A 12,375-nucleotide genomic window follows, 5' to 3' on the forward strand; every position below is an offset into this window, starting at 1 on the left:
GCAAGTAACAGATAATGAAGAGAATGAGCCAAAGTGATACAATTAGACCAATCTAGATTGGAAGTTTTTTTTTTTTTTTTCAATTTGCTATAAAGAGCAGGTGCTCACCAGAGAGAGAAAGTAAGAAAGCACCCGCTGGGGGGAATGGCCATTCTGAGATCCCTTCTCCATTCTCCTCTTGGGTTTTTGGCATGCCTCCTCTTATGTTTTTGGGCATGCATACGTGTACCCAGTGCCTTTTGTTTTCTTTCTTTTTTTTTTTTTTCTTTTTTGTCAGAGAGTATGTGTGTTTGCTGCAGAGAGGCAGAGAGACAGAGAGAGGGAAAGTGAGAAATCACCCCCCAGGGGGTTTGGTCACACTACAATCCTCCTCCATCTTTCCCTTAGGATTTTGGGCACGTCCACACACGTGCCCAGTGTATTTTTCAAGCTGCTGGGTCTGGGACTTGAACCATGCAGTTGGCCAGGCGGGATCCAGTGCCTTAGCCATCATGCCACCTGGCTAGTCCAGGAAGATTCTTTTATATGTATAACTTTTCTGAAAGTTTTAAAAATGATTTCTTTTTTAAAAAATTTTTTAAAAAGAATGATTTTTTAAATTTAATTTTATGTATTTATTCATCCATTCCAATTTGACCAGAGAGGGACAGAGAGAGAGCAAGAGAGAAAGGGAAAAGCGAGAAAGTAAGCCGCCAGGTCCAGGACTCGAACCATGGTCGGCCATGTGGGAGTCCAGCACCCTTAGCTGCCACGGCACCTTCTGGTCCCCAAAATTATTTCAAAATACAGAGTTTTAGAAGACTGCCTGTCTTATGGGACTGTGGTATAAATAAAATGATACTAATCCATGTCACTTCAGACAGGGCCTGGTCCTCAGTGACCGTTAGCTGGTGGTGTTCCACGTGCTTCTGGTTGTCATTAGTATGGGAAAAGGTGTGTCTCGGCACCTTGTCCTAGTAACTCCACGAAGCAGGTCTTCTTTGACAGAGGACACAGCTGAAGCCCAGAGAGGTTAGTGGTTTGCTCAGAGCCACACAGCAGTGAGTCCAGGGACTAATCGGAGGCCTGCAGAACTACTTAACATTTGTTTTGGATTAATTGCCAACATTTGAAAACCACAAGATTTTACATAAAAATCCAGATTTCTGGCGTGCTTTGCCAACGTAGAAGGCCGGCACCAGTGGCCAAATTGCTACGTGGCACTGACCAGCTGCAGCCCAGCAGCAGCTCCCCTTCACACAGGGCTCTGGCCTTCAGTTGGCTTCCGTTCTCCTGGGGCCAGCTGCCTTACTTGTTCATGTCCCTGCCTGGCCTCTGGGGGCTCTGAGTTTGCTGTCCTGGAGCAGTGACCCCAGGGTGCTAGGCCAGAAGGCCTGGGTTCCTCCTTCCTCCCCCCGGCTCGTCCATTCAGGGGCGTTGCAGTGTCTCTTTCACTCAGCACCTGTTGTGTGTAGGGCCGGGGACTGGGGGCTGCAGGGGAGGAGGAAGAGGAGCCTAAAACCTGGAGGCTCCAGCCCAGCGTGTCCTGTGATATTCTCAGCCTCCTGAGAAGAGGTGCAGTGTGGTTTACAGAGCACCCCACCAGAAGGGTGCAGGAAGATCTCACGGGGGTGGGTGTAGTTTTTTTTCTTGGTTTGGAGTCTATTGGCAGGTGGGCATTTCTCTGGGAGATGTCGCAGTATCGCCTCCCCAGAGGGTGGTGGGAGGTATTAGAGGGACATGGCTTATCGGCCCTGAGCAGGGCTGATCTCTGTGGACGCAGCTGTGGTGATGAGTCCATCCCAGCACTGGCCTCTGATGTGGCTGGTTCCCCTCCAGCCTGGGTGCGGGGCAGTGGAGGGGGCTGAGCAAGGGTGGAGATGCCCGTCCATGGGCTGGAGGTGGGCATTGCTTATGTGACCTCATAGGTGTGCCCGATCTCACAGAGGAGGAAACAGCCCAGTGAAGAAGGCAGGTGGAGCTCGCCTTGGTGAGCTGGGTGTGTGGCAGCTGGGGCAACTGAGGCTCAGGAGGTAGAGTGACCCTCAGCGGTCTCACAGCCAGGCGGCAGCCATGCTGGGACTGGATGCCTCCTGGACTAAGGCTCAAAGTTATATTCCCAGGAGGAAGAGCAAATCAGCTCCTATTCTATTTGTAAATCACTGTAATTTTTTTAAAAAAGAATTATCTGTTCAATTTTACTTATTATTATTATTTTTTAAATTGAGCCAGAGAAAGACACAGAGAGAGAGGGAAAGTGAGAAGGCAAGCCACCAGGTCCAGGACTTGAACCATGGTTGGTCATGTGGGAGTCCAGTGCCTTAACCACCACACCACCTGCTGGTTCTGTGCTTTAATTTTTTTAAATGAAAAATTGGAAAATATAAGCAATAATGTGAAGGGAAAAAAAAACCCTTTGGCTCTGTACTCTTTGAAGTCATCCTTTAACATATTGGTGTATATCCTTCCAGACTTTTTAAAAAAAGAATTATTTATTTAATTTTATTTACTATTACTATTATTTTTTACATTTGATCAGAGAGAAAGTGAGAAAGCAAGCCACCAAGTTTGGGACCTGAACTGCAGTCGACCATGTGAGAGTCCAGTGCCTTAACCACTATGCCACCTGCTGGACCCCAGACTTTAAAAAAAAAATACACACAATCATGACAAGAAAAAGAAAATGGGACATCCCAACTTTACTTTTTGTCCTCTAAGGAGAGGTCTCTCTGCCTTAGGCTTTGTGTGCGGAGCTGGGGCTGGGAGAATGAGGTCATCTCTGACAGACGTCAGGATTGGCCCGGCATTATCCAGGAGGAGCCTGGTCGGTTTTTCTCTGTCCCCTATGGCTGGACCTTTAGGTTGTTTCCAGTAGTTTTGCGGTTAGAGTGCTGTATTAAACAACTGTAGCTAGGTCCTCGGGGAATCTTTCTTTAGGGTAAATTAAAACACGTCCATTTCTCAACTGTGTAGTGACTGCAGACTGGATGTGGGTTTGCGGTAGGGCTGTGTCTGCAGATGTGGAGGTCCCAGGCGCCTGCAGCATTCCCCTCCCCTAGTAAACTCCTTTGTGGTCGGAGGATGAGACAGGGAGGGGCTTCCAGGAGAGGACTTTGCCAGAAGAGGTGTTAGAACGTTGCCACTCAGGCTGGAGCTTGAAGCCTTTAAGCTCCTGTGGGTAAGGTGGGTTGAGATGGGAGGTGAGTGAGGAAGGAGGCTGTTGCTGCTCCATGCTGGTGGGTGATCAATGAGGCTGAACCCATAGCCTCCTGTACCTCCAGCAGGCAGGGTCTGGGAGTTGTAAGGAGAGCCAGGGACCGTCTCTTTCTTTTTCTCCCTCTGTGCCTTTGTCTGTCTCTGCCTGTACATCTCCCTGCCTCCGGTCAGGGGCAGGGTTGAGGCTGATTCTGCGTTGCTGGCTCTGAGACCCAGAGTGAGTCACTTTCTTCACTCTGGAAAGGGCCGACAATGACCTCTTCACTGTATGCAATTCCAATGAGACAACAGATGCCAGAGCTCTTACAGGGACAGCGTTTCAACATTTCACTATGAAAAATTAAACATATACAAAAGAAAAAAAAGAATAGCATGTCCACCCCCACAGACCCATCTCTCAGCGTCAACAGTTTCCAGTTCTTGGCCTACCTCCAGACATCTCTACTCCTCCCCACTTCCCTTCTCCAGACATCATATCACTTCATCTGTAAAAACTATGTATTACTAAAAAGATAAGGGCTCTTAAACACGCATTACCACCAAAAAACTGTTAGGACTAGTAAATGAATCTAGAAAAGTCACAGGATACAGAACGACCACACAAAAAGAATCAGTGTTTCTATATATAAAAAAGGAACATTCTGTAAAAGAAATCAAGAAAACAGTTCCATTTACAGTAGCATAGAAAACAATAAGATACTTAGAAGTAAATTTAATTGAGACAACAGATGCTAGAGCTCTTACTAAAAACTATAAAACACTAATGGAAGAAACTGAAAAAGATATACATAAATGGGAGGATATTCACGTGTTTATGGATTGGAAGAATTAATATTGTTAAAATAGCCACATTCCAGATTCAATGAAATCCCTATCAATTTTTCTATTACATTTTTCTCAGAAATAGAAAAAAAATTCCTAAAAATATCCTGAATAGCCAAAGCAATCTTGAGCAAAAAGAACACAGCTGGTGGTATCATGCTACCTGACTTCAAACTACACTACAAAGCTATAGTAATTTAAAAAGCATAGTACTGGCATGAGATTAGACACACTTATCAGTGGAAAAGAATAGAGAACCCAGAAATGAACCCATACATTTATGGTCAATTGATTTTTGACAAAGGTGCCCAAAACACACAATTCAAAGAGGCCAGTCTCTTCAATAAAGGGGGTTGGGCAAACTGGGCATTCAAATATAGAAGAATTAAATTGGACCCTTATCTCAGATCATATACAGAAATCAATCCAAAATGAACTAAAGACTTAAACACTGGTAAGCTTCTTAGCCTAGTGGTTGAGGGAGTCAGGTCCCACATGGCAAACTACAGTTTGAATCCTGGTCCTGGTGGCTTGAAAAAACGTGTGTGTACATGCAAATGTGCATGTGCCTAAAATCCTGATAGGATGGAGAAATGGAGAAGGGATTGTAGCCTGACCATACCCCATTGGGAGGATGGTGTCTCTCTCTCCCTATCTATCTTTCCTCTTTGGCTAGCACACATACTCTCTGGCAATTAAAAACAAAAGGACTTAAACATAAAACTTGAAAGTATAATGCTAAAAGAAGAAAACAGGCAAAAAGTTACACATGGTCTGGGCGATGATTTTTTGGGGTTTGACCCTAAAGCTCAGACAACAGAAGAAAAATAAGAGAGTTCCACCAAACTAAAAAGCTTCTGCACAGCAACAGAAACAACTAATGGAGTGAAGAGACAACCTACAGATTGGGAGAAAATATTTGTAGTCCAGATACATGGATCTGATAAGCGGTTAATATCCAAAATATTTAAAGAACTCAAACAACTCAACAGCAAGAAAATAGACATCCTGGGCAAAAAGGCACAGGTATGGTGGTGCATGCTGCTAACATGTTGTGCTCCAGGCTGGGACCACAGATAAGGTCTGATTCTCAGTCCAACCTGAAGACCAGGTGCAGTGGCATATGCCTGTCATCTCAGTGACTTGAGGCTGAGACAGGAGGATTACAACATAGCATAGACCTTGTTTGAATTTTTTTTTAAGGGGCTGGCCCATTTTCAGTGTTAAGTGCTATGCTTTGGGAGCCAGATCTCACATGGCGTACTGAGATTTGAATCCTGACACTGGTGGCTTGAAAACATGGTGCATCCTTTGTGTGTGCCCAGAATCCTCATAAGATGGAAAAATGGAGGGAAAAGGATTTTGGCATGATCATGCCCCACTGGGGAGGGCTATCTCTTTTTCTCTCTCTTTCTCTGTCTGTCTGATGAGTGCATACACCCTCTGGGAATTAGTAAAATAAAAATAAATAAATACAAATTTATATTAAAAAAAGGGCAAGGAACCTGAGTCCCTTTTTTTTTCCCCAAAGAAGATACACATATGACCAATAGATTCACAAAAAAATGCTCAACATCATTCATCATAAGGGGAATACATTATTAAAGCCACAGTAAGAAATCACCTCACACCTGTCGGGATGGCAGTTATCAAAAAAGGCAAGTGCTGGGAAAGGTATGGAGAACAGAGAACCCTTGTACATTGTTGATGGGGGTATAACATAGTGTAGCTGTTGTGGAAACCTGTATGGAGATTCCTAAATGACTGAAAGTAGAATTACCATATGATCCAGCAATCCCGTTTCTGGGTACATATCCAAAGGATTTGAAATGAGTGTGTTGGAGAAATAGCTACACTCCTATGTTCACTGCAGCATGATTCGTAATAACCAAGACATGGAATCAACCTGAGTGTCCATCAACAAATGAAAGGATAAAAAAATGTAGTAAAGGTACAAAAATGGAATAGTAGTCAGCCTTAAGAAAGAAAGAAAAAAATCTGTCATTTGCAACAACATGGAGGAACCTGGTGGACATTATGCTCAGTGAAATAAACCAGGTACAGAAGGACAAATAGCAGCTGATCTCACTTATATGTGGACTCTAGACCAGTTGACCTCAGAAGCAGAGAGTAGAATGGTGGTTACCAGGGGCTGGGGGAAGAGGAGGGTGGGAACAAGTTGCTCAAAGAGTACAAAGTGTCAGTGTGACAGGAGGAACATATTTTTTTGAGATTTATTGCACTGCATGGTGACTCTAGTTAATGCATATTTAAAAATTGTTATGAGAGTAGATTTCAAATGTTCTTGTCACACAAAATGATAAGCATTTCAGGTGTTGGATATGTTAGTAAGCTTGATTTAAGCATTCTACCTTGTCCATTTATATTATCAGTTGTGCCCCATAAATATGCACAATTACAATCAGGCAACTTAAAATAAAGAAAACCAGGTTCAGTAGGTTATGTGCAGGTTAAGGTGCCGGATCCCACATGACTAACTTTGTAGTTCGAGTCCTCAACCCGGTGACTTGAGAATCACACGTTTGTGTGCCCAAAATTCTGAGAGGAGAGGAGAAGGGATTGCGGCATGGCCATCCCCCTCTGGGACGGTGATTTCTCAGTTTCTTTCTCTCTTTCTTGGTCTCTTTGGCAAGTGCACATGCCCTGTAGCAAAAAACAAGCAAACAAAAAAACCAAAACACAAAAAAACAAAAACCAAGAAAGGCCAAACAATATTATTATCACAACTAAAAATTAGCAATAATTTCTTTCTTTTTTTTTTTAGAGAAAGATTTTTGCTATAGTGTTGATACGCTCGCCAGAGAGACGGAGAGAAATAGAAAGCAAGAAATCACCCCCTGGGGGCATGGCCATGCCACAATCCCTTTTCCATTCTACTCTTGGGATTTTAAGCACATACACACACGCTCCTGGTGTGAGTTTTAAGCCACCGGTCCAGGACTCAAAATGCGGTCAACTATGTGGGAGTCCAGCGATGTAGCCATTACGCCACCTGCTGGTCTCAGCAATAATTTCTTAAGAGTATAATTATCCATTCAGTGTTTAAATTTCTAATTGTTTCATAAATGTCAAAAAATTGTGTTTGGCTATTGAAAATCAGAATCCACATGAGGTCCACTTGATGAAATTGGTGATTAAGTTTCTTAAGTTTTAATATTCATTTGTCTTATGTGCAGTGTTTGTTGAAGCTGGGTCTCTTTTTACCTGTAGGAGAGCTTCCTATAATGTATAACATGTTCCTTGTCCCCTGAATCCTCTCCATTGGTAGTTATAGCCAGAGGTTTCATCAAATTCAGCTTTTTAAAATTTAATTTAATTTATTATTATTTTAAAATTTGCTATCGGGCACATGTGCTAGCCAGGGAAAGACAAAGACAGGAAAAGTGAGAAAGGAAGCCGTTAAGTCTGGGACTTGAACCATGGATGGCCTTGTGAGAGTCCAGCACCTTAACCTCCATGCCACCTGCTGGCCCCATCAAATTCAGTTTTAATTTTTTCACACAGCAGTGTGTCGGGGATGGCATTACAAACTTCTGTGAGGCTCACGTTGTTTGGTTGAATCTCCTTTTGTGACATTGGCAGCAGTGTTTGTTTGATGACTTTAATGTAGTACTTTCAGTTATCATAAAAATGTTCAATTTCCGAGTGGTTAAAGTAGAGCTGAGTTTGGTGTCGTTCCCAATTTAAGGGCATTGCTTGCCCTTATTCCTGCCTTTGTCTCTCATAACTTTTTAAAAAATTTTTATTTATTTATTCATTTATTTTAATTTGACCAGAGAGAGACAGAGAGAGAGAGAGAAAGAGAGAGAGAGAGAGGGAGAGAAAGTGAGAAAGCAAGCCACCAGGTCCGGGACTTGAACTGTGGTCAGCCATGTGGAGTGCCCCAGTGCCTTACCCACCATGTCACTTGCTGGTTCCTCTCAAATTACCTTTTCATTGTGTGGGTAGTATATTTCCGTAAAAGTAAAACTGAAAAGTAGACATAAACACACAGATAAATATGGGGTCGTCCAAAAGTCATGAGCGTTTTTGCATAGAAAAACATAGAAAAAAATGTCATGACTTTTCCAATCACCCAATATTAAAACTGTGTGGGACAGCTGGTGGCATGGTGGTTAAGGTGACTGAGTCCCATGTGGTTGACTGTGCGGTTTGAGTCCCAGACACATTGGCTTAAAAAACACACTGGGCATGTGTGTGTGTGCATGCCCCAAATCCTGAAGAAGAGAACAGAGAAGGGATTGCAGCATGGCCATCCTCACTGGGAAGTACTTTTTCACTTTCCTTCTCTCTCTCTCTCTCTCTCTCCAACGCATGTGCCCTATAGCAAAAATTAAAAACAAAACAAAACCTGAACTGTGCTGAATTCTACTACCTAGTGAAAAGTCCTAAAATTTAGAATATTTTCTTCCGGGGACCAGCAGTTGGCATAATGGCTATGTCACTGGACTCCCATATAGTCGACCGTGGTTTGAGTCCTGGACCTGGTGGCTTAAACTCACGCCAGGTGCATGTGTGTGCGTGCCAAGATCCCGAGAGGAGAATGGATTGCGGCATGGCCATCCCTGAGCGCACATACCCTATAGCAAAAACCTTTCCAAAAAAAAAAATATATATATATATTTTTTTTTCTTCCAGTTGCTGACAAGTTGGTATGTATTCAGAATCTAAAGTTGATTCTACTTTAGCTCTAGAATTACTCCAAGACCTGAAAAATATCTTGACTAAGAGGAAACTTTAATGTTTTACGTTCTTTTTGGTCAGCTCCAACTTGCAAGTATTTCCTTGGCAATGGGAAATTAAATTTAAAAAATTCAGATGTATATTAGTTATACAATATGGGCAGGACATGAAATGGTGATGAGATTGATGAGCTCACAATGATAAGCATGTAAGAGGGAGGGGCAGCAGATGGTATAGGGATTAAGGCAGCTGGATCCCACGTGGCCAACTGTGCAGTTTGAGTCCTGGACCCAGCAGCTTAAAAACCATGCTGGGTGCATGTGTGTGCATACCCCAAATCCCGAGAGGAGAATGGAGAAGAAGGGATTGCAGTGTGGCCATCCTCCCGGGGAATAGTTTTAGCTCTGTCTCTCCAGCAAGTGCACATGCCCTGTAGGAAACTATATATATAACTTTTTCCTTCCCAGTTTACTTGTGTGGAATAGAATACATGCACCTCAGACATGATTAAATGAAAAAGTGACCAGCAGTGCGGTGAGCCGCCGTTTTCCTTTTGTGGCATCGTGGAGTTTCCTTCCAGGATTTGCTGGGAGCGGCCTGGTCTTCCTCCCTGCCCTTCCGTGGGTCGCTGTGGGCTGGGTGCAGGGAAGGACAGGCAACCGCTGAGGTGGCCCAACTGCCAAGTTTTCCAAAGGAAATCAGGACTTTTGGTTGGCAGGGCAGTTGCTTTCACATCTGTCTTTCAGGATTTTCTGCTGTTACTCAATACGCCATGACCCCGGCTGCCCCTTTCCTGCTCCAGAGCCCTGTCTCCCAGGCCTGGCAGGGACTGGAACCTTGGTGGTCATGGGCGCCAGCCCCCTGCCCTCGGGCAGGGCGTACTAACTCCTGATGTAGGTGGTTCATCTCTCCTTACTCACGCTGGAACTGGGCCAGCCAGCTGCTCTCGATTCCCGCTCAGGGAGCCCAGTGGCTGAGGGCCGCTGGGTTTGATGGAAAGATGCTGCTTCCTTGAAATCTGTGTTTATCTGGAGTGGCTTTGGGACTCACCCCAGGGCACCCTAAGACCATGGATTGGGGGTCAGGAGGCCTTGGCTCTCTCCTGTAATTTGGAACCAGGTGCATGATCTCAATAAGCCCCTTCTTCTCTGGAAATCATGCTTCTTGCCTGTTAAACGAGGGTTTCAACCTGAGCGTTTCCATGTGTTCCCAGCCTGGGAAAGGAAGAGAACCCGTGCATGGTTGAGCCTGCAGCTGGGGAGAGAGGAGGGCAGAGGCCCAGAGGAGGTGAGTGGACGCACTGGAATGCTCCACGGCCCCCAGTGTGAAGAACCAGTCTGGAGGGAGGGAGAGTAACAGGCCCACATGGTAAGGCTGTGCCTGCCTTACCAGGCCCCATTGGCCTCTGCCCAGAATGCGGCAGAACTGCGGGCCGGGTCCCCACATTGTCTGTGCTCTCCTCTCCTACTCCGTAAGGGGGCGCTCTTGCTGCCAGAGGAGGCTCTTGCTACACAGAGGGGTTCCTTGGTTCTTTCTTTGGCTATAGAGTGTATGTGCTTGCCTGAGAGAGACAGAGAGAGAGAGGGAGAGAGAGAGAGAAGGAAAGTGAAAAAGCCCCCTCAGGGGTAGGCATGTTGTAATCCCTTTTCCATTCTCCTCTTGGGATTTGGGCGTACATACACACAAGCTGCCATGTCCAGCACTTGAACTGGGCCGTTGGCCATGTGGGATCCAGCCACCATAACTTCCACTCCAGCTGCTGGGCCCCATGGTTCTGCTTTGTGTTCTTATTGGGAGAATCTGGGTGCAATCTGACAGACATGCCTGAGAGATTCCTGAGGGCCTGGTGCCAGGAAGAGGTGGTCCTTGCCTCCTGCGAGATGGGTCTGGTGGAAGAGAAGACGAGACCCTGCCCTTGGTCATTCCTGAATGGGCAGGAGTGCTCCACAACAAAGTGAGTTAGTCTCAGGCCCAGACAGTGGTGCAGCAGTAGAATGTGACACTCGGTGAGGCAGTCTCACATGGGAAGGTTCCTCGTCCGTGTCTGGAGATGTCCCTGAGAGCGCTGGGCTTACATGTGCCCATGGACCATGGCTGGCAGAGCCTGGGGTGGATCATGGCACTGAGACCCTGTGGGGAGTGCAGTCTCTCTCACCTTCTCCCTGTCTCTTGCACTCGTGGAATAAATAAACAAACTTGAAGAAAGGTGAGTGGGCCAGGTGTGGGTGCCCTGGAGGACCAGGAGAAAGAGCTAAGACTTGACTCGGAAGGCCCAGGCAACTGGGGAGGTCTTTGAGGAAGCTAGTGTGCAGATCAGGCCATCTGTCTGGCCCACCTCCACATGCCAGCTTTAACTGAGCTCATGCTATGTAGCTCACACTCATTTCTCATGTCACCCTCTCAGCCCCCAGAAGCTGCTGGGGTGGTCCTCACTTTATTTATTTATTTATTTATTTATTTTTTGGAGAGGTTTTTGCTATAGGGCACGTGCGCTTGCCAGACAGAGAGAGACAGGGAGACAGAAAGCGAGAAATCACCCCCCCAGAGGGGTGGGCCATGCAGCAATCCCTTCTCCTCCAGTCTCCTCTTGGGATCTTGGGCACGCACGCCCACATGCCCAGTGTGAGTTTAAGCCACCAGGTCCGGGACTCGAACCGCGGTCGACTACGTGGGAGTCCAGCGACATAGCCATTACGCTAACTGCTGGTTCCTGTCCTCACTTTACTGACAGGCTTCCTGAGCTACCCAGACTCTGTAGGTCAGCTGAGTCTCTCAGTGGAAACTCTGGCTCCAGAGCTCTTCGTCCCACTGGGACGAGGGGCTCAGACCACTCCCAGGGCTCCTTTGGGAAGTGGGGATCCCCCTGACTTCAGGGGAAGGTGACGGTGACTGCAGTATAGATGGTTGTTTCCTTCCTCGGACCCAACACTCCCACAGACGGGTGCCTGGTCTTTGAAACGCACTGGGGTATGTGGGGTTTCCTGTCGTCGGGAGGGCCTGGACACCTGGGTTTGTCCTTCAGGGCCAAGCTGTTTACTCCTTGTCCCTGGGCCGACCCTCAGCCCAACCCACCTTTTTAAAATTTTTTGTCTTTTCTCTTTTCAGAGATATATTTTTTTTCTATAGGGTGCGTGCGCTGGCCAGAGAAACAGAAAGAGACAGACAGAAAGCGAAGAATCAACCCCCCAGGGGATGGCCACACTGCAATCCCTTCTCCTCCATTCTCCTCTCAGGATCTTAGGCACACATGTATGCATACGTGCCTGGAGTGAGTTTTAAGTCACTGGGTCCAGGACTCGAATCACAGTAGGATATATGGGAGTCCAGTGACGTAACCACTATGCCATCTGCCGGTCCCCCAGCTCGTCTGGCTTTTGCTGTAGTTTGATTCCTTCCTACTGCTGTTTCATGGTCTGGTCCAGGCCCCCTCCAGCATGGCCCAGTCTACGCCGTGGTGACTGAGGTCTCCCCCGAGCTCTGGATCACGCATCTTGTTTGTGGGTCTTCTCCTCAGCTCTTGGTGCCAGACCATCGCCAGGCACATCTTAGCCATCAGCCGCCCCCCCAGCCTAGGAGCTTACATGACGCCCGTGCCCAGTCCCTTTGATGTTGAGTGTGGCAGGACAAGGGTGGGGCGGTGCTGTTTCCTGGCAC

General features: G+C 46.3%; 1 non-coding gene across 1 annotated transcript; it reads left to right on the forward strand.

Annotated features, from left to right (window-relative positions):
* The first annotated feature begins 8,674 nt into the window (after positions 1-8,674).
* Positions 8,675-8,749, forward strand: LOC114008961 (small nucleolar RNA SNORD45). Its single transcript, XR_003550448.1, has one exon. It is a non-coding gene; the product is annotated as a small nucleolar RNA SNORD45 (small nucleolar RNA).
* Positions 8,750-12,375: the final 3,626 nt, after the last annotated feature.

Source organism: Tupaia chinensis, unplaced genomic scaffold (genome assembly GCF_000334495.1).
Source record: "Tupaia chinensis unplaced genomic scaffold, TupChi_1.0 Scaffold000422_1, whole genome shotgun sequence".
Classification (NCBI taxonomy): domain Eukaryota; kingdom Metazoa; phylum Chordata; class Mammalia; order Scandentia; family Tupaiidae; genus Tupaia; species Tupaia belangeri.